A 26,246-nucleotide genomic window follows, 5' to 3' on the forward strand; every position below is an offset into this window, starting at 1 on the left:
ATGTTTCAGAGAAGTGTATTGTTTGCCAAGAATGTTAAGCCCTCTCTTGTCCGTCCCACTTCTCAGTTACCACCTGATGTTCATAACTGAGAAGTGCTATCAATACTAACCCTAACCCTGGTAATGTAGTGTGTATGTAGTCTATATGTAATGTATTAAATTGCAAATCTAGATGTGTCTGTTTTTCTTGGTTTTGGGAACTTCATATGGACTTCTGAGTGTATACAGTAATACTACAGCAGATAATTAGAAACGCCTTTGATCTGCTATTAGTGTTTTTCAACTAGTGGGCCTTGAGGTCATTTTAGGTGGTCCCCAGTTAAATGATGGGGATTTGGTAACCAACTGGACCATAATAGATTTTTTACTCTTGAGAGTTAAATAATTGTTAAACATCTGCATATTACTTAATTTACAAGATGTCTACACAATTAGAAAATAATTTTGATCAACGCCTGTAGTCTCTTCTATAGTACTAACATCCATACAGTATGGACCAAAATCTTATCCAACAATAACACAATATTCTTTCGTTTTGGGTCTGAGAGGATAAATCTCATCAAATCGTGGTCCGTGGCTCAAATACTGAATACATAATGGCACTTATTAACCCATTTAGGCCTGAGGCCGATTCTAAAAACGCCTCTAAATCCTGACCTAAGTTTTCTGAAAAACCTCAAATATTTATATAGCAGCATATTTTTTTTTAAACATTTTTTAATACTGTACATACTGTACAGAACCCAAAAATGGGTTCCTGGCCTGAGGGAGTAAAACACCAAAAGGGGTAAAAAACTCTTAAAAAGAACCAAAATGTATTCCAATTGTGGACAGCTGTTTCAGTTCCATGGTACATACTGTACGTCATGGTAATTAAGTAACTTTTTTCTTATAGCAAGAGCAGAGATTCAAAAAGGACATAAATAGAAAATGTACACAAAGGCAAGTCTAAACAAATGGATCTTGAGCAGTTTTTTCCCACAGATATTAAGTCCAAAAGGAGAGTTCTGGTGTTTAGGATAGGAATTTAATTTTAAGCCTCCAGTATATTGAACAACTAGCAAACCCTGATCAGAAAAGCTTAGAGGCCTGCTCGTGACATATACATAGGGCTGCAGTACTGTAGATCTCTAATGTGGCCTAGTCTAATGCTTGACAACCCAGGCATAGATCATCATCAGTATTCTGAATTTGACAAATTTGTTTCGTGAAGAGCTATCATCAGTGCTACTGTTACCTGAGATGAGACCTTTTGGAGGACCTGGTCAAGACTTAAACGGCAGCATTTTATACCACTTGTAAATACTCAAGTGATCCATGGTCTCAATCAATGAGTCATTCATTGTATCCACTCAATCCATATTGAGTGGCTATTATTAATTACACACTGACAGATGCTCAGAAAGAAACTCTAGGAGAATGCACCTTGTCAAGACTTGCTGTAATTGTGTTTTGATAACCTTTTCATAATAGAGGAGTGGCAGAAAAACAGGAGAGAAATAAGGCAGGGACACCCGGAAATGGTATTATTCTATGCCTTATAATTCTTAAAAGAGAATGTTTTTCATCGAATAGCTAAAAATATTTTAATCCTGACATCTGAAGTGGTTTCTCTGGAAATCTCTTCAGACTTGGTGGTGATCCATGGGCTTTGTGGTGTTTTCTATTGATGCATGTTGTCACACAGCAGCTGTGTAACACATAGCAGATTTTCATCTGGAAAAAATGTGTTGCTTCGTGCGTGCGTGATGTACTGTATGAATGAGCTCTACTCTTAACTTTTGCCATTACTGGGCTATTGAATCTTTTTTTTTCCAACAATGTATTTATTTCCCTTTTTCCACACCAATGACAATACAAATATACAAAGAAACAACAATGAACATTAGACAAAGACAATTACTGATATAAAGGAAAAAAATCACACCTGTGTGAACTGAGTGGTGCAACTCTCCTCTCTCTCTGTCTCTCTCTCTCTCTCTCTCTCTCTCTCTCTCTCTCTCTCTCTCATATATTAGCAGGCAACCGTGCAGCACTAATACTATCTCTCTCTCTGTTTCTGGCACAACAGCGCCCCTACTGGTACTCATAGTCATTGGCTCATTAACCAACGTCACATAGGTGAACACGGACATTGCTGTTCCTTGGAGTGGTTGCACCACTCCAAAACAACTACTCCTCTTCAGCTCCATCCATTAAATGTGACAAATTATTGTTCTTAATATAACTTATTAAGAATATATGTAATCTTTTCCAAAGGTAAACATAAAGACAATTCCCTGAACCACTGTGTAATACTTGGGTTTGTCTGGCCTCTTCCAGGTCAATGCTATCACTCTCTTAGCTTGTAAAATACATATATCTATAAACATTTGTTCATTACGCTTTATCTTGTCTCCCTCTGGATATAGACCGAGCAGGAACAACTTTGGTTCTGGTACAATATTTATTGACAAAATCTTCTGTATTTCCTGCCCGACCTTCCCCCAAAACTCCCATCAATTTTGGACAGGACCATATTATAGACAGTGGAACAATGTGCCTCTATCTTCACCGCATCTGGTGCATACATCCGGCATATTACAATTATACGTTTAACTGGTGTGATGTACACTCTCATAAGCCAATTGTATTGTAGAAGTTTTAGACGAGTAATAGTATTCCCAGTCTGGGATTGAGCTTGTGCACAAGCCGTAATCCATTGTTCCACTAGCATTAAGCCTATCTTCCGAGGACTCTGGAGGAAAGTCAACCAATAGAGCGTAGAAATCTGATATTATCCCCCTTCCGAATGGGTCATTAACCAAAGCTTTCTCCAGCACAGACATGGATGGGGCCAGCATGGATTGCTCCAGATTAGTTCTAATAAAATCCCTCAGTTGCAGATATTTAAAGAAGTGTTTGCGAGGGATATCATATTTAATGACCAGTTCCTCAAACGAGAACATACTCCCCCTACCCCTCTCAAATACATCCCTTAATTGACCTATTCCCCTATCAGCCCATAATTTAACCCCCCCCCCCCCCCCCATCAGCACTACCTGGCACAAATTGATTATTACCCCATATTGGGCTGAAGCGAGACGTGGATGTTCTCCCAAAAATATATTGACCTCATGCCATGAATGGACTATCTGGTGTGAAATATATAACCAGAAATCCCAGATGGTTTGACCCGCCCAAAAGGGTTTTCAGAAGCTATCATACTTTCTGCCCAGCTGAGGGAACATGTAGAGGCCTTTCAACATAAAGGCCCCCTTTATCACTCTATCTGACAGCATAACAACTAAAATGGTGGGCCATGAGACAAATCCAGGTATGCCTTGGGTTTTGTGACAACCACATTATTATTGCAACAATATACAATTATACAAAAACATATGCATTATATACTTTGTTTGTGCCCATTTCCCAATGCAGAGGACAATTCTGTAATAAAAATAGAAGCACTGCAGGAATCAGTCAGTGGCGCATGGGTGCTCTTTGGTGATACAGGTAAGATTATAGACAAAAAAATATATATATTATATATATCCCTTTAATTTGAATAAACAAAGAAGGCTATATATATATATAGCAACATTTGAACTATTTTCAACCTGACATCCATATTTTGGACAAAACATTCAAATGTAATTTATTTGAATGTTAAACCAGTGTGTTCTTTGTGCTTCTGAAGTGGTGAGGAAATGAGAGCTGAGCAAATCATTCAGGAATGATAAGAGTTCTTGGTGGCTGTTATTTTCTTTGTTTTCTTTCATGAAGCCATAGCCAATCAATCATGATCTGGAAAAGTGAGGAAAAAGAAAATATGTTTTTGGCGCGTTGAACAAGACAAGGCAGGTGCAAGGGAATTCCAGGGTGCAGTTGATATTGGGGATAATAACTATGCAGACATGATAGAACCTTCCTTGTCATGGTGAATCACTCAGCAATAAGGCAGTCTGTATGTTTGGGCCTGATCCCATCTTTATCACAGAGGCTGACTACTTACAGCTTCAATTACAATAATCATCATAATTATGCATTGGCAATAACAATTATCAACTTAAAGGCCCTACAACATGAAATTCAACTTTTCCAATTGTTTTGGTGTTTTCTACGCTCCCCTGTGTTTTCTTCCACAAATACGCAATTTTGAACAATCAGGGTTTCTCATAATATGGAGCTTCCATGGAAATTGCTCTCAGGAAGAGCTCAACTGATTTGTTCATATGTGTGTGTCTCCAGTCAGTGATGCCACAGTTTATGGCTTGCATAACGCAAGGAGAGCTTTGGTCCACTAGCCACAACAATGCTACTCATATTACCATCATGTCTGTCTCCATCACTGGAGTTTCACTTAAGTTTGAGGATGTTTTGCTTCTTTTATTTTAGTTTTCATTGAGTTAAAGTCCAGCCGAATGTCCGTTAAATGCTTGGAAAAGAAGAGACTCGGGTCAAAGCAGTACAGGTGATTTCTGGGATATAGGGTGTGAACTGGTTGGCTGGTATTAAGTTCGCGTTGCCATGTTCGGAAATGTCTGCATTGGCAAAAATTGCCATGCACAATTTTAATAAACTTGACAATACAAATAATTACCCATTAACCACGTTTTTTTTAAACATTTTGAATAGGGTATATACTGGTAAGTGGTTAAGGAAAAGACTTGTTTATATAGAACCATAGCACATTCAGGACAACATGTCTCCTTTAGTTCTCCAGGCAGTAGTCAAACTTCTCCTCGAAGAAGGTCGACCAGTTTTCAGTAAACTGTTACATTAGGGCAGTAAATTGTTTCCTCTTGTGGTCAGTGGGACTTTGTTTACAGTGGAGATTGACTCCCTAGGGACACCCTTGATCTTATCTGCTCTAGTTAAAGGCTCTCTTCCACATGAAGGCACACTGTCTGGTCTGCGCACCACATGAGGAGGGTTTAATATGGGACCGCCTCCACAGGGGGGCCACATTTCATTAAGCCCCTTTGATTATCGCAAAAAGAGTGACTGCATGTAATCATCTCTTAAGTCTGAAATCCATGTGTTACGTGATGTGGGTCAGCATATACTATGAGTGAATTCACGCGGTTAGCTGTTCAACTGCCTTTAGATTGAACATTTATGAAACTAGAAATGCATTCTGAACATTATTGCACTTCCCGAGTGTTGCAAAAAACGCCCAAATCAGATTGAAACAGTCCAGGCCTAGTGTTTACCGCTATCATATATTTCATGGAAGAGTCCAGGATTGAGTATTTGACAGTCTCTTCAGCATTCTCCCAAATCATGTTTGGTGTTTGTCTATGTAAATTGAGGCCTCAGCAGCACCTGGCTGTGGGTGAAGTCTGATAATGGGCCCTAGTAGCCGCCCTACGCCTTCTCAGGTTTCAGTTTCCACAATGTGAGGGACAGATCACCTAGGCAACGCTGTCCGCAGGTTCCCTGACCTGTCCCTGTGATCCTCACTCGACAGCAGTGTCTGCTAACTGCCATGCTCTGGGTGCCACCGATGAAGATTAGCATTGTGCTGATGTTTAAGGCAATAGTGAGTGATTCATACTTTACAGGTACATCCCAAAAATTATTTATACACCATTGTGACCGTGAGAAGTCGGGAATGCATTTTAGTTTGGAGTAGTCTTTTATTAGTGTTTCTGTGCTACACAAAACACATTATGTGGAAATTGTGTTGAAATTGCATGCTTTTATTTTGTTGGAATGAAACGCAAAAGCATGACTAATCTGTCCTACTGTAATTGGACAATGTTCTTCTAAACAACTGGCCGGTGATATTTACGTATGGTGCTAGCTATATCCCCGGGTCAAATGCGTATCGGGGCTTCTCACACTACTGGGTTCGGTTTGCCTGTACCGGGTTTGTCAAGAGTACTACTGGTCTGGTTTGGGTTTTGGTTTGGCTGTCAGACCATAATGAATAATGTACGTAGATAAATGTTGATTGTTGACTGCAGGTTTGTCAGTCCCTTTTAATCTGAGAGGAGTGGCTGTCGAGAACTGCGGGGACTTCCCACTGGCATACGGTCTACTCGAATATGGTTATTGTGTCTTTTTAATTGCGAATGCAGTGAGCAAACTGAGCACTAACTATGAGACCCTGCAGATCATGTCTGTCTGTGTGTCTGTCTGTCTGTCTGTCTGTCCCGCTGTGACACCACCCGCCCGCCACCAGAGGGCGGAGCTGTAGCGCACACACACACACACACACACACACGAGCTGCGTTCGCTTCCCGCGTTTGCGCGTCTTACTTGTGCTGTGATACAATTGACAATGCAAGTCTGATCTCGCCAGGTCTTTTCTTTCATTTTCTACAGTAGTCTTACTTCAGAAAGCCTTCATCTTACTTCACTGACATACCTTCAGAAAGCCTTCATCTCCGGATCGTTGACGAAAGGCCATTGTTGTCGTTTCCTTTCCTTAAAGGCATACAGCAATGGTGAACCTCTTCTCACTTTAGCGGTATAATCAGCCCTCTTTGTTTATTCAAATTAAAGGGATGTTGGCACTGAGGTGACTGAGCCAACTCTTTTGCATCAACAGGTTGGCAGGCCTTTGAGATATAGGTATGTAATAGAATCCATTCTCTAGTGAGCTTTTTTTCTTTATTAGACTGTTTGAATGAATATTAAAGTAAGGCATAGCGTTATCATCACACCGGATGAGGTGAGCGTGGCATGGCATGGCATCATCCATTTAGATTTCTAATAACTGCTTATGGAAGAAGGTTTTCAATATCTGGTCATTGTCCTGGAAGTAATTTATGAATCCTCTTGCTTCCCTTTCTTATATTGTCAATGTCATTTGTATATTCAGTGACATCTGTCTCCTTCCCCATCTTTGTCACTTTGTAGAGGATGGGTCACCAACGGAGTCAATATTTGTTCATGGACGGGAGCGCGCAGCCATATGAGCCCATTCTGTATTACAAATCCACTAGAGACTTTAACAATGGATGCATCTGTGGTCTCAGCATAGATTAATCTTCTCCATTGTATTTGCTTATGCAGTTCTATGTAGGCAAATTTGTGACATCCACTGTTCCACAGTAGGGCCAAGTGAATGTTCAGTTCAGTTCAGTTTTATTTTCGGAATGGTGGACATACAGTTCATACATAAAGCACATTATGTATTATTTCCATTTCCCCCCCCTTTTTTGTTTTTGAGTGTCCGTTGCTTATGTCCTGTCCGATATCCGAAAAAGGGCTAGGGAGAAGCCATAGGCTTGTCAGGCCCTACCCCTGGAGTCCATAATTTGCATATTTAAGTGCATGTGTTGTACACTGATGGATATCTGTCTACCTGCACAGTGCATACATTCATGTTGTCCTTAGATATACAGTATACATTCCCCTACACATATATAAAGCATACATATAAATAAGCATTTAAACATACATATACACAGCTACATACATTGCATCAATACAATAATTCCTGCTGTGTAGAGTCAATACCTTTCATTGTCATTGTGTTATGGTTTACCAATAATGATCGATTAGGCCAAGGCATCCCGAAGTACAATGTCAACAGGGCCACATGATGAAAATGTATGTTATATCAAAAGAGCTGAATAAATGTTTTATGGCCCCATAATTGTGATTATTATTTAAGTTAAGTTTTGCCATAACCATTTATTTTGCCATAAATCAGGTAGCTTTAAGGTACGGCCATGACAGCAATGGTAGGAAAAAAATATATAATATTAATCATATTCGGATATTCGGTGTTCGGTTTCGGCCCAGAATTTCCCTTTCAGTGCATCCCTATTATTGTTGTGTGACTTTTGTAACTTTTAAGTTTGTCAGTCATGTTTTAGTTCACTTCACCATGGCTAATTAACTTGACAACTTTTGCCTCTGACTTTCCTTTTCGTTTTTATTTGTTGCCCAAATTGTTGTGTATATATATATATATGCATTTTGTTGTCCAAAAGAGCTGGGAAAAAAACTGAACTGAAATGTTTTAGTGGTAGAGTACATTAGTGAACGTTTGTCAATTGTGAACACAACATAATGAATAGCCTAAATTAATGCCCATCTGACATTGCAAACAACCCATTGTTGGTTTTGAAAGTTGTGAGGTTTGAATGAATTATGTAGTGGTTCAGTATCAATGGCATAACAACACATGCTTGCAAGCTTGTGGGTACATGCCACCATCAGCGACCTAAAGCCTGAGTTATTGGTGGTGTGCACCGAAAATGGCGGATCTACAAGCTCACAAGGTATTTATTGTGCGGTGCGCCATTGTCACTGTTACGAGAAATTCTGATATAGCAGCCTATTGGCATAGTAATTTAATCTTTAATTTGACATGCCCACCTAGAATAGTATTTTCATCAGCTAATGACACACTGTCCTGAATAATTCTTTAAAGTTGGGCAGTTCCATCTTCAACCACTTGTGCACTATTTTCGTACTATTTTAAGTACACACTGAGTGAAGATACAGTGAATGTTTTTGAAGATATTCCTCTCATGATCAAAATAGTCATACCAGGGTAAAAGTGGCTAAATAAATTCCCACAATCTATCAGCAGAGCTGTATAAATACTTCAAAACAAAGAATCGGACACGAGAAAGGATTCAGAATGTGAGAGGATTCTAAATGGACAAAAACAAGTCACCTTCAGAAATTCCCAGAATGCCCGTAAGACTTAATCCCTTTGTCACAGTGGATGTGGAGATCCTCCCACTGAACAGAGGCCTGTGATAATGCCACAGTGTTTCCAGTGGAATGCTGCTGCTGTTGTAGGCCAAATGAGTGACTCCCACTGGGACGAGTCCCCCTCTCGCTCTCCTCTCCTTTTCCGCTCCCTACACAATACAATGTGTTGCATTATACCTATGAAGGCATGCAACTGTTTTGCTAGCCTATGACCCCACAGTCACTAGCCGAGGCCAGCGTAATGAAAAGGATGACACGGAAGTCATTCTGTAGTCCCACAGTTATTACAGTTTCCTTTGCGTTGACAAGGGCTCGGAAGCCTTGCTTTGAATTTACATAGAGCCGTGCCCCCTGGGCAGAGCAAATTTCAAGCTCGTAATTTGAGCAATTGGACATGTTTTTTTTCTCCCACCATTTCATTTTCATTGTAGTGGGATTTCTGTAGAGATTCTGTCGGATCTAGGAACATGACTTTGAATATAGCCCTGGCTTTCTTTTGCACCTGTAAACTGTAATCGTTTGCATTTGCAGCAAGCCAGCCTCGTCATACATTCTATCTGCTAACTTAGGTCTGGGCAATATATCAGCAATATTATCAGATCAGCTATAATCTTGGAAAAAATTTAAGTAAATTTGTTCTCACAACGTGATATTATCGTCACAATATCGATATTGAGGTAATTGGTCAACATTATCACATTTGATTTATTTCCATATCGTCCAGCCCTATGGCTACTTCTGTTTGTGTTTGCAAAGTCAACTCATTTGAGTTTAGGAAAAAGGTTGGAAGCACGGTTTGATCATAATTACATATCTTTTTACAGGCCATTTTCGTTTCTGCAGTGATCTATTTGGCCCATGTTGCCTTGGTCTTTGGCATGTTATTGTGGTATAGGAGTATGTGAGGTATCAAGCTGTCACTCATGACTCAGACTCTTGAGTCTGTTTTTGTCACATTCTTCATTAGCCTTGTAAAGGACTGGAGGGGTGGGTAGGTAGGTAGGTGTGTGTGTGTGTGTGTGTGTGTGTGTGTGTGTGTGTGTGTGTGTGTGTGTGTGTGTGTGTGTGTGTGCGTGTGCGTGTGCGTGTGCGCGTGTGGCAGGGAAGTCGAGCTATTTTGTTTTTATGTTAGTAAGGGTAGTCTTTCAGCCATCTTTCCTTACCCAGAGGAGATGAAGCCTTGTCAGTGCCAAGGATCCATCTGCTATTGTTATGACATTCTGCAACTCCTTAAGTGCACCATACGAAGACAGGGAGTTTCTTTGTTTGCAAGCATTCTCGTAGAATGGAACCGACCCCATGTGTCTGTCAAGACTGTCAGTTTGGAAGGACAAGGACACACAAACGCACACATACCTGAGGGTTGGTTGTTTGGAGGCTCGCGGTGTATGTTTTATATACAGTATTATTCCATGTGTTAACAGGCTGCCCTAGATTTGCAATCACGTTTGTCAGCCAGCCTTGTAAGGGGGCCCAGAGCCCAAGGGCTGCTCATAACTCGACATGTCAGCAGGTTTGTTAACACACTCCCCCCTAATCTCTTGAATCGTATGTTATCGTATTTTTTTTAATTGCAGAGGGGCTTTTTCAGGCAGTGTGGAGGCGTCATCCTTTGAATCGCCGCAAATGTGCCATGTACGTTTTGGAGGTCACGGCATCGGTGGCTGAATTCCACGCTGAATTTGGCATGTCAGATAGTCGATCCTCCTCCTCCACACTTCACCCTTTTGTTCTAACATTTCCTCCTTCGTCTCACCATGGGAAGCAATTAGAATTTCAAATTCTGGAATTCCTTCACGTCGTGTATCAGTCAGTTGGCCTTGTGGGCCCCTCTGGGGACTGTCAGTGAGGAGGGCTGAGGCTGCTAGCGGGAGAGCTGAACAGGAGAGCAAAAGAGTCCCCACTGAGGAGGTGAACCTCAGCTCCCCGACGGTACTGTCACCACCACCCCGCCCCGCCCCACACTGCCCCCAGAGAGACACCCCTCCCCATCTCTTTCTCTCCCTCTTTCACTGGAACAAATCATTTAGCTGCCGCCCTAATGGGATTAATCCACCCTCTGTATCTCCCCTCCCTCTCTCGCTTGACTATTCTCCTTTCTTTCGCATTCTTGGGTCCATCCTTCGGTTTCCCCTTTTGGGGCTCCAGTGGTGGAGTAACTAAGTACATTTACTCAAGTAATGTACTTGAGAGTACCGCATGTTCATTTTTTCAATACGTTTTACTTCTACATGGCCTCCCCATGGACCTGAGAGTGCCGCAGACTGTGGAATGTTTTAAAACAGGCCTGAAAACCTTCTTGTTTCGGAAGGCTTTTTTGTGTTGCACTGTTTTTTTTTGTTAACCCTTCTATGATAGATTATGTTTTAACCATGTAGCACTCTGGGATAACTTGTAAATGAAAAGTGCAATGTAAATAAAATTCATTATTATTATTATTATTACTCCACTACATCTTAGTTTAGTTACTTTGTAGATTTAGATTATTATTGCCAAATAAGTCTCATTTTACGATCAACATGCATCGTGCTGTGAGATGGTAGATCGGCTAAGCATTTTAGTGCTTTGGAGCACCGATGCCTAATATACACGTTTATACCATACATAGGTTCTAATTTGATTCCCTAGCCTAATGGCCTTTGCTGCTTGTCACTCCCCGTCTCTCTCTCCCTGTTCCCCGTATAACATATCTAACATATCTTAGTACTTTGGTGCTACTGGAATATGTTGATACCAATACTTTTGTACGTTTACAAAGTCAAACATTGAATACAGACCTTTTTATTTGTATTTCTACAGTATATTGTGGTAACTAATATAACACAGTCTGTGGTAGGTGGCAGAAAGGTTTGTGCATTCATGAAAAGAGTATAATCAATTCACTTGTTTTGTGGCATAACATATTGCTGTGTTCCAAAATGAGACCTAATCGCTGCACTTCTCCCTTTCTTGCTTTCTCATAGTGAGACTAAAGAGTCCCAGTGACTGAGCAGGAATGATGACCGTTGGCAACGGCATGATTAGCATGTTTGATATTATCCGTGACAAACACATCTGAAGCCGGTTAATCAGACCTAGCCGCTGATGTCAGCTTATTAGGCTCTACGCTCCTATCTCCGTGGTAAACAATGGGGCCGGCTAGGCGTGCACTGAGATTGTGACAAAAGCCAGCTAGCGTCCGAGACATTGCAGCCAGCTGGGGGCGAAGGTTTCGACAGATGGACATGAATATATTTGACAAACACATTTACATTTATTTTTTGCAATTTTTGCCAACACACTTACCCAGAGAGACGTACAAGTAGCCCTTCAACATTATAATAAACCAATGGAAAGAAGTACAGGGGTCAATTTAATGGTCAATGTAAGTAGTACTGTACAGGGTCATAGTAACAGGAAGAAGTACAGGAGTCATAATGGCAGTAAAAATACAGAGATCATAACAGTATATGGCCTGACTTGTACTTAGTTGTGTGCTGGTGTCACTCACACACCTAACATGCAGAAGTGCAACCATGTATAAATCGGGTGTAAGAAGTGCAGGGTTATATTATCAGTATAGGGATGAAAGATAAGATGAACTAAAGTGAAAGACAAAGAGGAAACCACCTGAAATGGACAATACCATGCAGAACAGCCTCTTCACATGAAACTCCCTTAAGGCTCATACATACTCCAGTTTTAGGTGATCAATTATCACCGTCACCTTCATATAGAGTCGAGGCCATCACTGTCACTTGTTGTCCTCGTGCTCAAATATCACATCAAATTACACTCTGCTGCATTAAAGCATTCACTGTGATCACATTCATCAATAGCGTTTCACAGTCACTTCAGGGATTCGCTGCTCTCCAGTAGCAAAGCAGTTTGATGGATTTGATATCACTTCCAATGGAAACACCTTTTCCGTTGGATGTTAATGTTGTGGTTGAAAGCCCCTGAGGCTGGGAGTTGTCATTCCCGCTCTCTGGTAGGACTCGGCTCTCTTTTGTTCCAAGGTTTTGGACCATGCATGGCACAGCTGGGGCTGCAGTCCCTTGAGATGAAAACCCAGTGCTTTAGGGGACACGTCGCTGATTGATTTTGTTTCTCCAGTGGCTACTCCAAAGAAGCCACCTTCCGAAACAAGCCAGGCTTTGCTTTACAATTTCCATAAAGAAGGATATAACTGCAATTCATTGTCAACTTTGTCACCAACTGAATTTTGTTGGTGCGTTAGCTGGTGCCCTGGCTAGCAAGACAGGGGTTTGGAGCTATGTGGGAGCAAGCTTGTGCGACAATTAAATGGCGAGTGTTTTGTGTATACTGCCAAATTTTAGGATGCATCAGAACATTTGTAAGTAGGGCTTGGCATTTGAGTTTGTCCACACAGTACATCCTACACATGTGGGCGCAAGGTTGCTTGACAACTTGGGTCAGTGTGGGACATGTCCCCCTTTTCTCTTCTGCTGGAACCTTCCTGTCTATAGATCTTAATCATTACATTGGTGCAATTCCCTCTATTCCCTGTCACTAATGCACCATAGATGGTCTGTGACTCATTAACATCATTATTGGTCCAGCAGCTCAAGTGTTTGGGCGGGCCAAACAAAAGTTGTTCCCCAGCCATCAGTCTTTCACCAAGAGGCCAGCTCTAATTAAGACAGACAGAAGTTTGCCTCCATGGCTCCCAAAATTCCTCAAATAGTTCTTCGCATGGCAAGTAGACCGAGGTTATCACCATGAACAGTTGAACTTGTCAAGGTTTTTTTTTAACACTTTCATTTGATGGATTTAAATGTATTCCTGTGCAGTGAGCACAGTGAAAAGTTCTGAAAACAAGTTCAACAGAAGTGAGCGCAGTGAAAACACAACAGCAGTGAGCGCAGTGAAAACACAACAGCAGTGAGCACAGTGAAAACACAACAGCAGTGAGCGCAGTGAAAACACAACAGCAGTGAGCACAGTGAAAACACAACAGCAGTGAGCGCAGTGAAAACACAACAGCAGTGAGCACAGTGAAAACACAACAACAGCAGTGAGCACAGTGAAAACACAACAGCAGTGAGCACAGTGAAAACACAACAACAGCAGTGAGCACAGTGAAAACACAACAACAGCAGTGAGCACAGTGAAAACACAACAACAGTGAGCACAGTGAAAACACAACAACAGTGAGCACAGTGAAAACACAACAGTGAGCGTAGTGAAAACACAACAGTGAGTGCAGTGAAAACACAACAGTGAGCACAGTGAAAACACAACAGCAGTGAGCACAGTGAAAACACAACAGCAGTGAGCACAGTGAAAACACAACAGCAGTGAGCACAGTGAAAACACAACAACAGTGAGCACAGTGAAAACACAACAACAGTGAGCGTAGTGAAAACACAACAGCAGTGAGCACAGTGAAAACACAACAACAGTGAGCACAGTGAAAACACAACAACAGTGAGCGTAGTGAAAACACAACAGCAGTGAGCGCAGTGAAAACACAACAGTGAGCACAGTGAAAACACAACAGCAGTGAGCGCAGTGAAAACACAACAACAGCAGTGAGCACAGTGAAAATACAGTGAGCGCAGTGAAAACACAACAGTGAGCACAGTGAAAACACAACAGCAGTGATTGTAGTGAAAACACAACAGCAGTGAGCGCAGTGAAAACACAACAGTGAGCACAGTGAAAACACAACAGCAGTGAGCGCAGTGAAAACACAACAACAGCAGTGAGCGCAGTGAAAACACAACAACAGCACAGCAGTGAGTGCAGTGAAAATGCAACAGCAGTCAAAACACAAGTTCCAGTTCCCTGTAGCACAGTTTCATGTTGGCATCGTTTGAGACAGTATAATGAAACCACACATTTCAACACTACAACTTCAACCAATCTGATAGGAGGCTTGGGAGCTAAATGAAATACCTCCTTCACTGACCTCTTCAACACATTTTAATTTCTAAAGCCTGATTCATACTTCGGCATTCCATGTGAGCTTGTAGATCGGCTATTTTCGATGGTACATTTTTCAGTTTTTACACTCTGAGTCAGCCTTATATGTGTAAACCAAAGGATTACTTTTGAGGCGTGCTTTCAAATTGTTTGTGAAGGCATTGGGCCTTGTGCCCAGTTTTCTGTGTCTTTCTTTCGCTTTAGTTCAGTAACTCCCCCCTTCAGTGAAAGACCTCCCAGCTGTCATCAGTTTAATTAGCTTGTTCTTTATTGTCTGGCCACTGTCAGAAGAGAAGGGCACCATAGGAGAAGCGGCGCTCAATCTTATTGGTCCGTCTCCAAAAGGTCAGGAGAGTGGGCTTGCTGGGCACAAAAGCAAACATGAGGGCACTTAAACGGGGGATTTCTCCCACAATGTCTCTTTGACGGAGCTGACAGCAGAGTTAGTGAAAGCACCGGGTTTGACAGTCTTGACAGGGAAACTCGCTAGAGTCGGGGAAACTCGCTAGAGTCGCTAGTCTTGCTACAACTGAATGGTCTTGGTTTTGGCGCCAACTTGTTTTTCAAAAGTCTGTAACTTTAGACTAAAACGTGTCAGTTACTTATCTCCTTTATGCATCAGCCATGCAGTGTAAAAAAATGATGCTATTCCTTTTCTCATTATGGCAGCAAATAGAAAAACAATAATTACTAGTCCTACACCGCACAATGACTTGCCTAGGCCTATCTTTATATATCTTGTAATCGGCACACTTTCAGATGTTTAGTCTGCAAAAATGTAGTCTTATCACTAGCTTCACTAAATTATACAAACCGAAGCTCTGGCACTGATACTGGCATGGTGTACCTCAAGCAGTATACACACTGCCATGCAGATAAGACATGTTATGCCACATAATCTAATAAAAGAGATGTTGTCCCATCTGAGATGCCCTCCACGGGTTCAAGTAAGCCTTGCAGAACGTCCTCCAGGTTGGATGGAGGGAAATGTTCACACAGTGTCCGTTGTATGGTTGAATAATGTAGGTGGTGGTTTTCAAGTGGTGCCCCTCTTAGGATGGTCCCCCACATGGGTGGTTGGACGGTGAAGTTCCTGGGGCCATGGGCCCCTCAGCCATACTGGCTCCACTCAAAGAGCTAAACAAATAATAGGCTCCAGCCTGTCCTTGGTCAAGTGCAGGCTGGACGGAGGAGACTATGGATGGGGGAGGGGGACAAAGGGCATGGTGCAGAAAGAATGACATGTCGGGGAGACTCAGGCCCAGGGAGGTCAGTGCAGTTCAGTGTTGACACCGGTGTGGAAGAATAGACAGGCAGTGATGATAGGAACACGCCATTCTATAATGTGAGATATGTGAAATTAAGGTGAATCACATTCAATCCAACAAGAGTGGCTGTATTGCTGTTACTACTACTGCTTTGAGGAGTAGCTCAGTGTAGATAATAGATACTGTATATAGCTCACTAGAATTTCGCCGCTCATCCCAGAGTTACTTTGCCGCGCACTATGGGAAGAAGGAAATTGCGGGAGTTGACTCCACATGTAGTAACGGATGGGTTATTAGTTATTATTATGTGTCCTTATTAGTGTAGTGTAGTGTAGTCAACACGTTATGGCTCATACACACTGCCCGGTATTTGCTCCGATCATTTTTGGCACTGGCCGAGATCGTGATCTACCTTTTGGGCACGGCTTAACTCAACCTTTTTTGTCCCAGGGCACACTTTTCATAGCCTAAAAATCTGGGGGCACACCTAGATATACGGTTTGTGTACACTGTATATATACCGGTGTGTATATATAGTAAATATATATAGTACATATATATATTATATATAACATATTATATATATATATATATATATAGAATATTAGTGGTCCATGACATGAAAATGTTTGAGAACCACTGCTCTAAAACAAAATTGGACAATGATGTTTGACAGTTTCTGACTTGATCTGGCCTGTTAACATTTTCATAGACCTGGTTGCTTGTTTCCCTCTCAGTCAATGTGGCAATCCTGGTCAATGCCGTGTTGACTGTTGTGGTCCTGTATGATGTGATTTAGCTTAGCACACAACAGCTAGGAGGATGCAGCAGGCTGATGCCGTCATGTTTAACAGTATTTTGCGCAATTTATGTCCCCGAATTTATGGATATGGACTTATGGCTCAATCGCTGCCTCTTTCTTTAGTAGAAGTAGAAATTTAACGTGTTGCTGACTGTTTACCTCCCTCTCACACGCGCGCGCGCGCACACACACACAGCTGACGTCCTCTCCCACCGATGTCAGCTGTTCATTTATCTCCTTATTCATACACGCTTTGAGCTGAGAGAAGCTATAAAGCGCCTTTTAAATATGACAATGCTGTATGGTTTGACAGCTTAAATCCATGCGGCAGTGTTGTGTGTGTGTGGGACATGGGGTAGTGTTGTGTGTGTGTGTGTGTGTGTGTGTGTGTGCGTGCAATCAGAAGTACTGGCAGTAGCGAAATAACAAACGCGATCTGTCTAATCGTAGTAGTTAGGGACAAACCAAGTATTTTCTAAGAACAATGTTAATGTAACTAAGACATTCGCTGAGCGACCTATATTTTAAATGCAGAGATTTAGAAGGAATAAGCGAAATGGTGAGGCGACTATAGGTAAGGTTTCTCTGCGGAGAGAGAGAGAGATCCATAGGGGAGATCACATTACAGCAGCCAAAGAGGGAGGGGAAGGGCTGAGAGCTAGTGACAGGTGTGGCTTGGTTGAGTTGGTTGAGTTTTCATTGGCTAGTGGCCACATGGGCACATCATGGGCACATCTTTTCATTGGCTAGTGACACACTTTTGCGCCACGTGACAACTACTCCAATATAGAATAGATTATTTCCCACACCACATATATATATTTCTTTTACATTTACACTTACAGTATAAGCAACAAATGCAACCCTTCTCTGTAGACTCCGGGGTTTCACTGCTAGTGACTTTACTATATTATTTGGTAGGGTAATGGTGGCTGAGATCCACAATCCACACGGCGGATCCACATGGCAACTCTTCCGGGTCGCCATGATGCTTTGTCAATTTCTTCTTGCCTATCTCCAATTCTCCATACTTAAAAAACATATTGCCCTATGTGTTGTCACTTCCTGTGCGCCTTGGCTTGATTGGCCAGGTGCCTGTGGCTGGTCGTACCAGTAAAACCCTAGGGCTGGGCAATATGACATCAAATCAATAGCACGATTATTTCAGACTTTTGCCTTGATTACGATTTAATTAGCAATTATTTTACACACTTTTTTTTCCCTTTTTTACACTGCCCTACATGAGCAAGATTACGTTGGTTAGAGGTTCTAAATTGTCGGTTTTGATATATTTTCAGTGAATTGCCCAGCCCTACCCCTGAGTTATACAGAGTCGGGGAAGGGAGGGATTTAGTATTTGAATAGGCATAATGTGCTATATAATAGTTATAAAAAGGTTACAAGTGTGGAGCTAAAGTGTTCAAACAGGACACAATCCTCTCAACCACATGGAATTCTGGGCACCTAATAATTCGACGGGGAGTATAATGTGACTTGGGTGTGTGTATATTCTTTGTCTGTCAACTGTTGTGGCAAAAGCTTGTTCCTTTACAAGACGTTTTTAAATGATTGTGATCTGTAATTTATAGGCATTTGTAAACACCCCAATACAGTCATTTCAATGGGCCGGGTCTGTTATTTATTTTAAAAAGAAAATGAAGCCCAATGCTCTTGGGACCTCTGCAGGTTATTGCATGCTCTTCCCCCAGGGGGCAGTGTTGTCAGCAGAAGCAGCTGCTTTGCCTCGACTACTGTATAAAGGTGGGTGGAGAAGAATGTGTCAGCAGCAGAGTGGGAGAAGTCCTAAGTCAGCTCTCTGTGCCAAACTGCTTGATTAATGATATACATTGGGATCTTATTGTTTGCATAAAGGCCCAGTTTATCCATTTCTGAAAACCTTCAATGGCCTTCATCAGTTGTGGACAGTATACTAACAAAGTAGACTGCATTTACTTGTGTAGTGTACTTAAGTAAATGTTTGAGTATTGGTACTTTACTTGAGTATTGTACTTTTTAATTTCACTCCACTACATTTGAAAGAAATATTGCGTACTTTTAAGAGTCTGATAACAGTCTGAGTCTGATAACATGTAGTAAAAAAGTAAGTAAAAAAATCTCTTCATGGACACTAGCTTGGCACATAAAGTAGCATGCAGTACATTTTGCGGGAGCATGTCAGAGTAAATCTCTGAAACCGATTGCTCATGATCCGTTTGGCACTGGCAGAACAAGCCCAAAGCATGTGGATGGAGCTTTCTGACGGAGAGCCACTCTCTCTGTCTGTACATCCTCATCCTACCCAAAGTAGAACTGTTTCCTCTCCTAGGCTCTCAACCAGCAGAGTAAAACACTCATCAATCATAATTCTGAAATTCTTGGTATCACATTGGACCCCCAAAAATGTATTGAGCAATAAAATGGATAAATGATTGATAGCCCATGTCAGCACAGGGGCCTTGGGGTTGTCCTAACTTTTCACACTTTTACTGGGCTATTGATTATAGCTAATACAGTAAAAGGTGCTGCTGAGAACATTCTGGAATCTAGTAGCTATTTCTGTACAAATTATATAATTTACTTTACCGTATCTTTACACTTTAATCATATAAAATTACTTTAGAAATTCTCTTGAGTGAGAAAACATGTTGAGTGAGAAAACAATGTGTATTAAGCTCATCATCTGGGGACTGGGACCCTCCCCATAATAATTTTGGGACCCCCTGGGAACCACCGTGCTACAGGAGGTCTGTCTGAAGGTGTCCGTCTGTCTGTTAAAGGTCTTGCTACAGGCCAGGGGTCTTCTGAGGAGAGCTGTTGTTTCACCAGACAGACTGCATACACAGTACTAAACCAGATGAAGTGCATTCCTACACTAGAGGCACCGCAGGCCAAAGCAACATTCTAAAATGAGCTCTACACCCCTATCTCGCGGGTTCAGTTAGGGGGGAGGTGTGTGTGTGTGTGTGTGTGTGTGTGTGTGTGTGTGGGAGCTTAGAATCTTTTTGTAATCTTTTTATAGATTTTGCTATGAAAGCAGAGTCTCTCAGCAACTTCCCTTACTTTACTAAGTACAACATAGTTGCTGAACAAATGTGTGTCTCCACGTGTGTGAGGAAAACATGGCTATCATCACTGAATAATAGATGTTCTAAAAGTTGTTTTATGCCAGTTATGGTGTGAGTGAATGATTGATTGAATAGTTTATTAGACAGACTGTATAAACAGTACAGTCAAACACTCAGTCCAAAAGGGATAGCGCCAAAGACATTCCTTGCAGTCTTGTTTCCATTTAGGCCCTATGGTGCTTTTAGCTTTTTGCACAGACCCACCAATGTGTTTTTCTTCTCTCGTCGGATCCACTCTTGAACAGACAGCCATAATTAAGTACACATTCACCCTGCAGCGTTCTATGCCTAGAAATTATCTTCTGGAAGATATGAATGACTAAAATGACCTGCTTTCACCCCTATGTACAGACGCATTTCTGAGTGAGCACCTGACATTTTACCACTTGATTTATACGTTAGTGTAGATTGGCTATTTTTGTTACGCAACACCAAGATAAAGTACAACGCTGCGATGCACTGTGTGAGCTTGTGGATCTGCCATTTGCAGTTAAAAAAAAGTCAGTGAATGAATGAATGCCCAGAATGGGTCTATGACATGGATAAGATGGATAATGGTGTGTCAACCATTTCCACAGTTGCAATGGAGCTGAACGACAAGTTGAAAACCTCTGCTTTTGTATAAAATAGTCATGTTTGCGTTGGTGTGCAGAAGGGTAGTGATACCATGCCATTGCATCATGTGACTCACAGCTGGGCCAAATGCATTGCTCTGTAATTGCAAAGCCTCAGTCCAGAATCCATTTTAAGCTTCAATAATATAATGTTGCGATAAAGATGAAATAACAAGATCTAACTTCTGTGGAAGATGGACATTCTTGGACTGTGCTGCACCGTCTATTTCGGATCTATTCATTCCTTAGATGAAAGAAATGAATGTGGGAGGTAGAGGAGTAACGAATGAAAGAGGGAGTTGTTTCACAGCAGTGTAATGATGGGGCGTCTGCATCATCTTTTCATTTTATAAAATTACTAAGGCTGCAGACAGTTGAAATAAGATACTACATATTCTGTCATGGTGCACAAGGGCTGTGGGTGGCTTCGTGGAAGGAACAGCTGGGAGTTGAAGACACCCCCCCACTAAAAGAAAAACGTGTGCAAACCGATTACAGTGAGTTGACTGCATGATCCAGTCATCCTCTGTTTAACGTTCCTGTGGGTGTTATATTTAGTTGGCTGGTGCGTTAGATACATGCTGTGGGTGAGGGAGCAGTGCAAAGATGGTACTGTTTTTACTTAGGGAGGTTTCAGTTTTGAAGATAAAGTAAACTGAGTCTTCATACTTGATCATTTTCCCATGGATGTATTGTTGATGACATTTCTGCCGAAGGTGGTGTTTCGACCTTCGAGCAACAAGCTCTTCCGAAAGAAACGTGACCTTTTGGGGGATATTTAATAAATATCCATTGGGACCATGATCCAGTTTTGCACTACTGCACTACTTCCTGCCTATCTTGTCAAATTATTGGAAATCTAGTCATATCTGCCTGGGCAAAACACACATCACTTGACAGAGGAGTAGTCCCCACACAATTCAATTCAAAGGCGATTTTATTGGCATGAGAAAACATACGTTTCTGTTGCCAAAGCAAGTGTAAAAAACAAACCGACAGCGACTGGCTGAGACAGCCTCGCGTCTCCTTGGTCTCCTCCTCGTCCGTGCTGTTTCTGTCGTGGAAGTGTTGCTCGCCCTGCCGGTTGTGGAAGCGCTAGATAGGCGGGGGGGGGGGAACAAAAAACCTCTCAGCTGAGTTTCATTCCACAGCCCTAGCTCCTTTTTCTTGCAGGGATAATTACAAGGCTTTCTGAAGAACTAACCCCAGCAGGTCCCATGTATGTAGGGGGGGGGGGGGGGAGAAGTGTGTGCACACACTCAGCCCATGTACATGCCATGTCAACCATCCTGCAGGTGTCTGCCCCCTCACCCCCCCCCCCTCCCATGCCCCCCCCCCCCCCCCCCCCCCACTGCCTCCTCCTTCACAGTTGGCACAGTGGCTTCCCCTCCGAAGCTTCAAAGGCTTGTCCTAATGAGATCCAGATGCAGAGAGTGAACATGACAAGTAGCCGCCACTCGCTGGGCAGTTATGCAGCTACACACGCGTTCCTGAACAGGCATACATACCGTATGATGCGTACACACACGTACACAGTCACACACGCGCGCACACACACACGCATGCCACTCTCCCATTCTTCAACAGTTGCGAAGGTTACACGGCTGTGTGTGTGTGTGTGTGTGTGTGTGTGTGTGTGTGTGTGTGTGTGTGTGTGTGTGTGTGTGTGTGTGTGTGTGTGTGTGTGTGTGTGTGTGTGTGTGTGTGTGTGTGTGTGTGTGTGTGTGTGTGTGTGTGTGTGTGTGTGTGTGTGTGTGTGTGTGTGTGTCAAATTGGAGCCCCCACTGACACATAGACAGAAGTATTCAACTTTATCTCGGGGCGTTTTTCCTCCATTAAAAACCACGACCAGAGAAAGTGAGGCTTTTATGAGAGGAAAAAGCAGCCCTGTTGAATATTCACAGTAGCAACTTTTTAACCCTTTTATAGGCCTCTCTAACTTAAGCACTCGCACTGTTTACTGGTTGACATTTGCGTTGAAAAACCTGCACTGAGGGCAGGGATTGTTTTTTCTTTTTCAGTGGAAAATGTGACGCTAACTTGTCACAGTTTTGTCAGCCCTCGATGAATAGCCACTTATTTAGTGAGGTTATTAGCATTGCCTGGTTTTGTCGGAGATCTTGTTGCATCCGTTATTGTTTTCCTCGCCACGGGCCACCTGTAGCGTGTAAAATCATAGTGCTGGCTTCCTTTGCAATGCAGACGCATACACACCCCTGCAGCCTGAGCTCGTGTAACTTGGCAACAGGTATGCACCTGCAGCACCTGACATACCAGCATACAATATGTGCGTGCTTAATATTTATGTAACTACTCGGTGACCAGGAACAAAACAAGTCGATCCGGTCTGTGTGTGTCGGCTAATGACTAGAGCCCCGTTTCAGACCTTTCATCCTATTGTGAAATAAGGTCTCCTCCAGACAGTCACAGCTCTCACAGCCCTGCGTGGATCTAAGTGGCATGGTCTGTTTCGTCTCATTTTGTCCTGTGAATTATGGTGAGTCGTCAAGCTTCTCGTCTTTGACTTTTGAAAACATCCTGGTGGTAGATTAACGGAGTTAACACATGAAGTGAACACATGGCCACCGGCACCAACTGCTAATTTAATTCTGAGAGTGTGCAAATGTCACCAAAAGGACGTGTAAGGTTACATCGAGGGTTGCATTTGCACACACGAGAGTTTAAAATGGATAAATGAAGGAACACAAAATGATTTTACTAGCTTGTTGGTGCCTTTTCTTTCAGACATTCAGTCCTGGCCTCTCATGACCACATTTTGTGTGGATGGGCGTGCAGCTGTACATGCATGTGCATATGCTTGTGAAAATGTGCACGCATGCATGCAGGACTTGCTACGTTTCAGCGGCATTTCAAGTCCGCAGCATTCTTAAATTCTCAAATTCTTAAATAGATTGCAGAGCCGTGTCAGGTAACGGAAGAGCCACACAACTTGACACAAGGCTACCTTTGCTCTGTCACATGAGGAACGCTTGGTTGGCCTGTTGTGGATGTACTGTGCTGGTGTAAATACAGTAGATCTGGATCTTCTGAGTTTCCTTTGGGGGAAGCATAAGCTATTCCATTAACACAATGGATGTTGTGCAACTGGCTATGCAACACATACTAGCCAACAATTTTCACTCGGTCCCCAGTGATGAGAAGACTTCCGCACACCCAGTTCAGTTTGTTGCAGGTGCGTTGGCGACAAAGCAGTAGACGTAGAAGGAGGGAGACCCGCACACTGCCAGTCTGTTTAACCGTCGGTTAAAAAAACAAACCTTCTTAATTTTGGTATCAAGCCTTCCTCAGTTGATGATAGTGTTGATTTCACTCTCTGTGGCATTAGTCAGTGTATCTATGTATTGCACATTCCTCATTCTAATTGGGATGATAAATTGATTGATTTGGGCTTAATGATCATTTTGTTACAAAGGCCTCTTAAACGCCAAAATTAAATCTTGGCTAAATGTAAATGTACAATGTCTTGCTGACACATGTGATATTTTGAGCTGCTGCCTTGTAGCAGACTGTAAGCAGCACTTGAAATGCCTGACACGTGAACTAGACGGGTCATAGTGTAGCAGCCATCTCAGACGGTCCTTGTTTATGACCACTCCACCCCCATGGGACACACCTAAACCCCCCCCTCCACTGCTCAACAAATTAGGTAGTACACGTAGAAATTGTTGTTGTTAAAGGTACAGGTCCATTTAGTTACATACTCGGATACTCGGGACCAACATATTCAGCAACAGCTTCTATCCCACAGCGGTATAGTTGCACTCAATGCGGCTAAGAAATGATCTGTTGCTGCGACACATGTTTTGTTTTTCTGCTGTCTTAAGTGCAATAAGGGTTTGTTGTGCAATAACGGCTACAATTACATGTTTGTGCATTATACATGCCTATAGTGCTACAGGGGTTGTGCAATAACAGGAAGTCATGTGTGTTTTGTTTTAGCTTTGTGTTTTGTGATATGACGCACTGATTGGTTAGCACTTTTAATTTCGTTGTACATGTTGCAATGACAAATAAAGATCTATCTATAAGCGATTAACACTGAGGATTTTACTGTGTAGCTTTGTCTGCCTGTAAAACCGATCAAAAGTTATCATTTTAGTTTTTTGTTCAATAGTCGACGTATGAATGAACGGTTATGCTGCTTGTTCTATTGCAATTCATTGATGATAATCACTCAGAGGCCACCTGCTGCTGACTGAAATGATCTAATGTCAGGTAATTAAATTATTAATAACTTGAATTACTGACATTGGACCAGTGTTGTTTCCACTGTACTGTAATGATGGGAGGCACAAATTCCAGTAGCCAGTCAGATAACTACTGGGACATGTGCGTCTGTCTATTTTGTGTCTCTTACTCCAGCCCATCAAAAAGATTATAACGCTTAAGTTATTAATGGGCTACAGAGTGGTGTTCTTATTTACCCTGTTTCCACCTTCAGCTGGCAGAAGGTGGAGAGAAATGCTGACTCTTTCATTGGACAAGTTAATATTTAGCCATTTATGAAAGGGCATATGGCTTATACAAACCATTGTTTTTGTCCTTTGGACCCTTTTCAACGTTGAAGGTCAGTCCAGAGAGACCATGGAGGTGACCGGAGGTCATTTGTCTCAATGTTAGACCTTTACCTGGAGGCTGCTGGGACACATTGGGGTGGCCCAAACTGCCTAAAGTACTCTTTCCTCTTATAGTACACAGATCGTTTGGCTGTCATCTGAGGAAGTCGGCTAATCTTAGCTTGGTAACCCATCCCTCCCTCTCTCTCTCTCTCTTTGTGGATTGCTGGGCTATAGGCTAGTTGTCAGAACTATGTGGATTCACTTGTACTCGCTACCTGCATACTGTCAGAAGAAGTTACTATGAGAGTTACAGGTAAATTGCTTGGGTGAATGTTTAACAAACGTATGTTCTCATCATTGTTGTGGATTTGCAGTTTTGATATAAGCATGTGAGCTAGCATAGACATAGCAATCCAAGATGCATACATGCATGCTAAAGCAAGTTTAGCCTTTATTGCCGGTTTTCATACTGCCATAATTTCTACAGAACAACACCTCATCATAATCTATCCCTCAGTGTCCGTTTGAATTTAACAGGCTGCTCATGCATCCCACAGTATTTATTTTGGTTAGAAATTGTTCTGCTTGTTGCTACTGGATCGTTGAGCAACAGTCATTGAATGTGTACACTGGCACATCTGACATAGTAGTAACATAATGGCATTTAATCCTGAGTAGCACTTTATCCTGCAGCAGTATCCTTATAATCACTGTCGGGCAGAAACTTTGTATCTCCATATTTAATATTTTTGTTTTTCATAATGCTATTTTAGACCTACGTATGTGTCGTACAAATTGGTGAAAATAGAGAATCTGCAAGCTTATAAATCAGCTTTAAATTGGGCTATTTAAAAAAAAGCTTTTAACCATTACATTTTTTGTTCCACCTATAATGACCAAAATATGGACACCAGACTCAAAGTGGCTGGAAAGTGGATTGAAAGTCTGTCTGCAGGTTTTATACATATTTAAAGGGATATTTCACTTTCCCAAAAACTTTTGGTAATTTTATCGTCTACTCAGGCTTATTTTATGTGAACACCCCAGACAGTTTTTAAGTTGCTCAATTCAATATTTAGATATTTGATATTCATTTTAGCTGCCCCGCCCCCTTCCTACTGTATACAAACCCATTGTAACTTCAAACACCATTTTAACCATGATAGATTCATCGAAAATACCGGGCCTTTTTTCTGGTGACTGATATTGTCCTAATACGTGAGGGGGCCATGCTTTTTCATTTACTGTTAATTTTTAATAATTAT

The 26,246-nt window shown here is 42.0% G+C and overlaps 1 protein-coding gene across 4 annotated transcripts in view; it reads left to right on the forward strand.

Moving 5' to 3' along the window:
• The window catches only part of kank1a (KN motif and ankyrin repeat domains 1a), a 65,299-nt gene that overhangs the window by 5,734 nt on the left and 33,319 nt on the right, over positions 1 to 26,246 (forward strand). Inside the window, exon 1 of one of the 4 annotated variants that reach the window (XR_014570425.1) lies at positions 22,804 to 22,898. The exons of 2 other annotated variants lie outside the window; for them this stretch is intronic. The gene's annotated coding sequence lies outside the window, so the exon portion shown is untranslated. Of the gene's footprint in view, positions 1 to 22,803; positions 22,899 to 25,216; positions 25,295 to 26,246 lie in introns of those variants that run through there. One more of the 4 variants, XR_014570426.1, reaches the window with a different exon arrangement.

The sequence above is a fragment of the Protomyctophum parallelum genome (assembly GCF_964188405.1).
Source record: "Protomyctophum parallelum genome assembly, chromosome: 15".
In the NCBI taxonomy this organism is placed as follows: domain Eukaryota; kingdom Metazoa; phylum Chordata; class Actinopteri; order Myctophiformes; family Myctophidae; genus Protomyctophum; species Protomyctophum parallelum.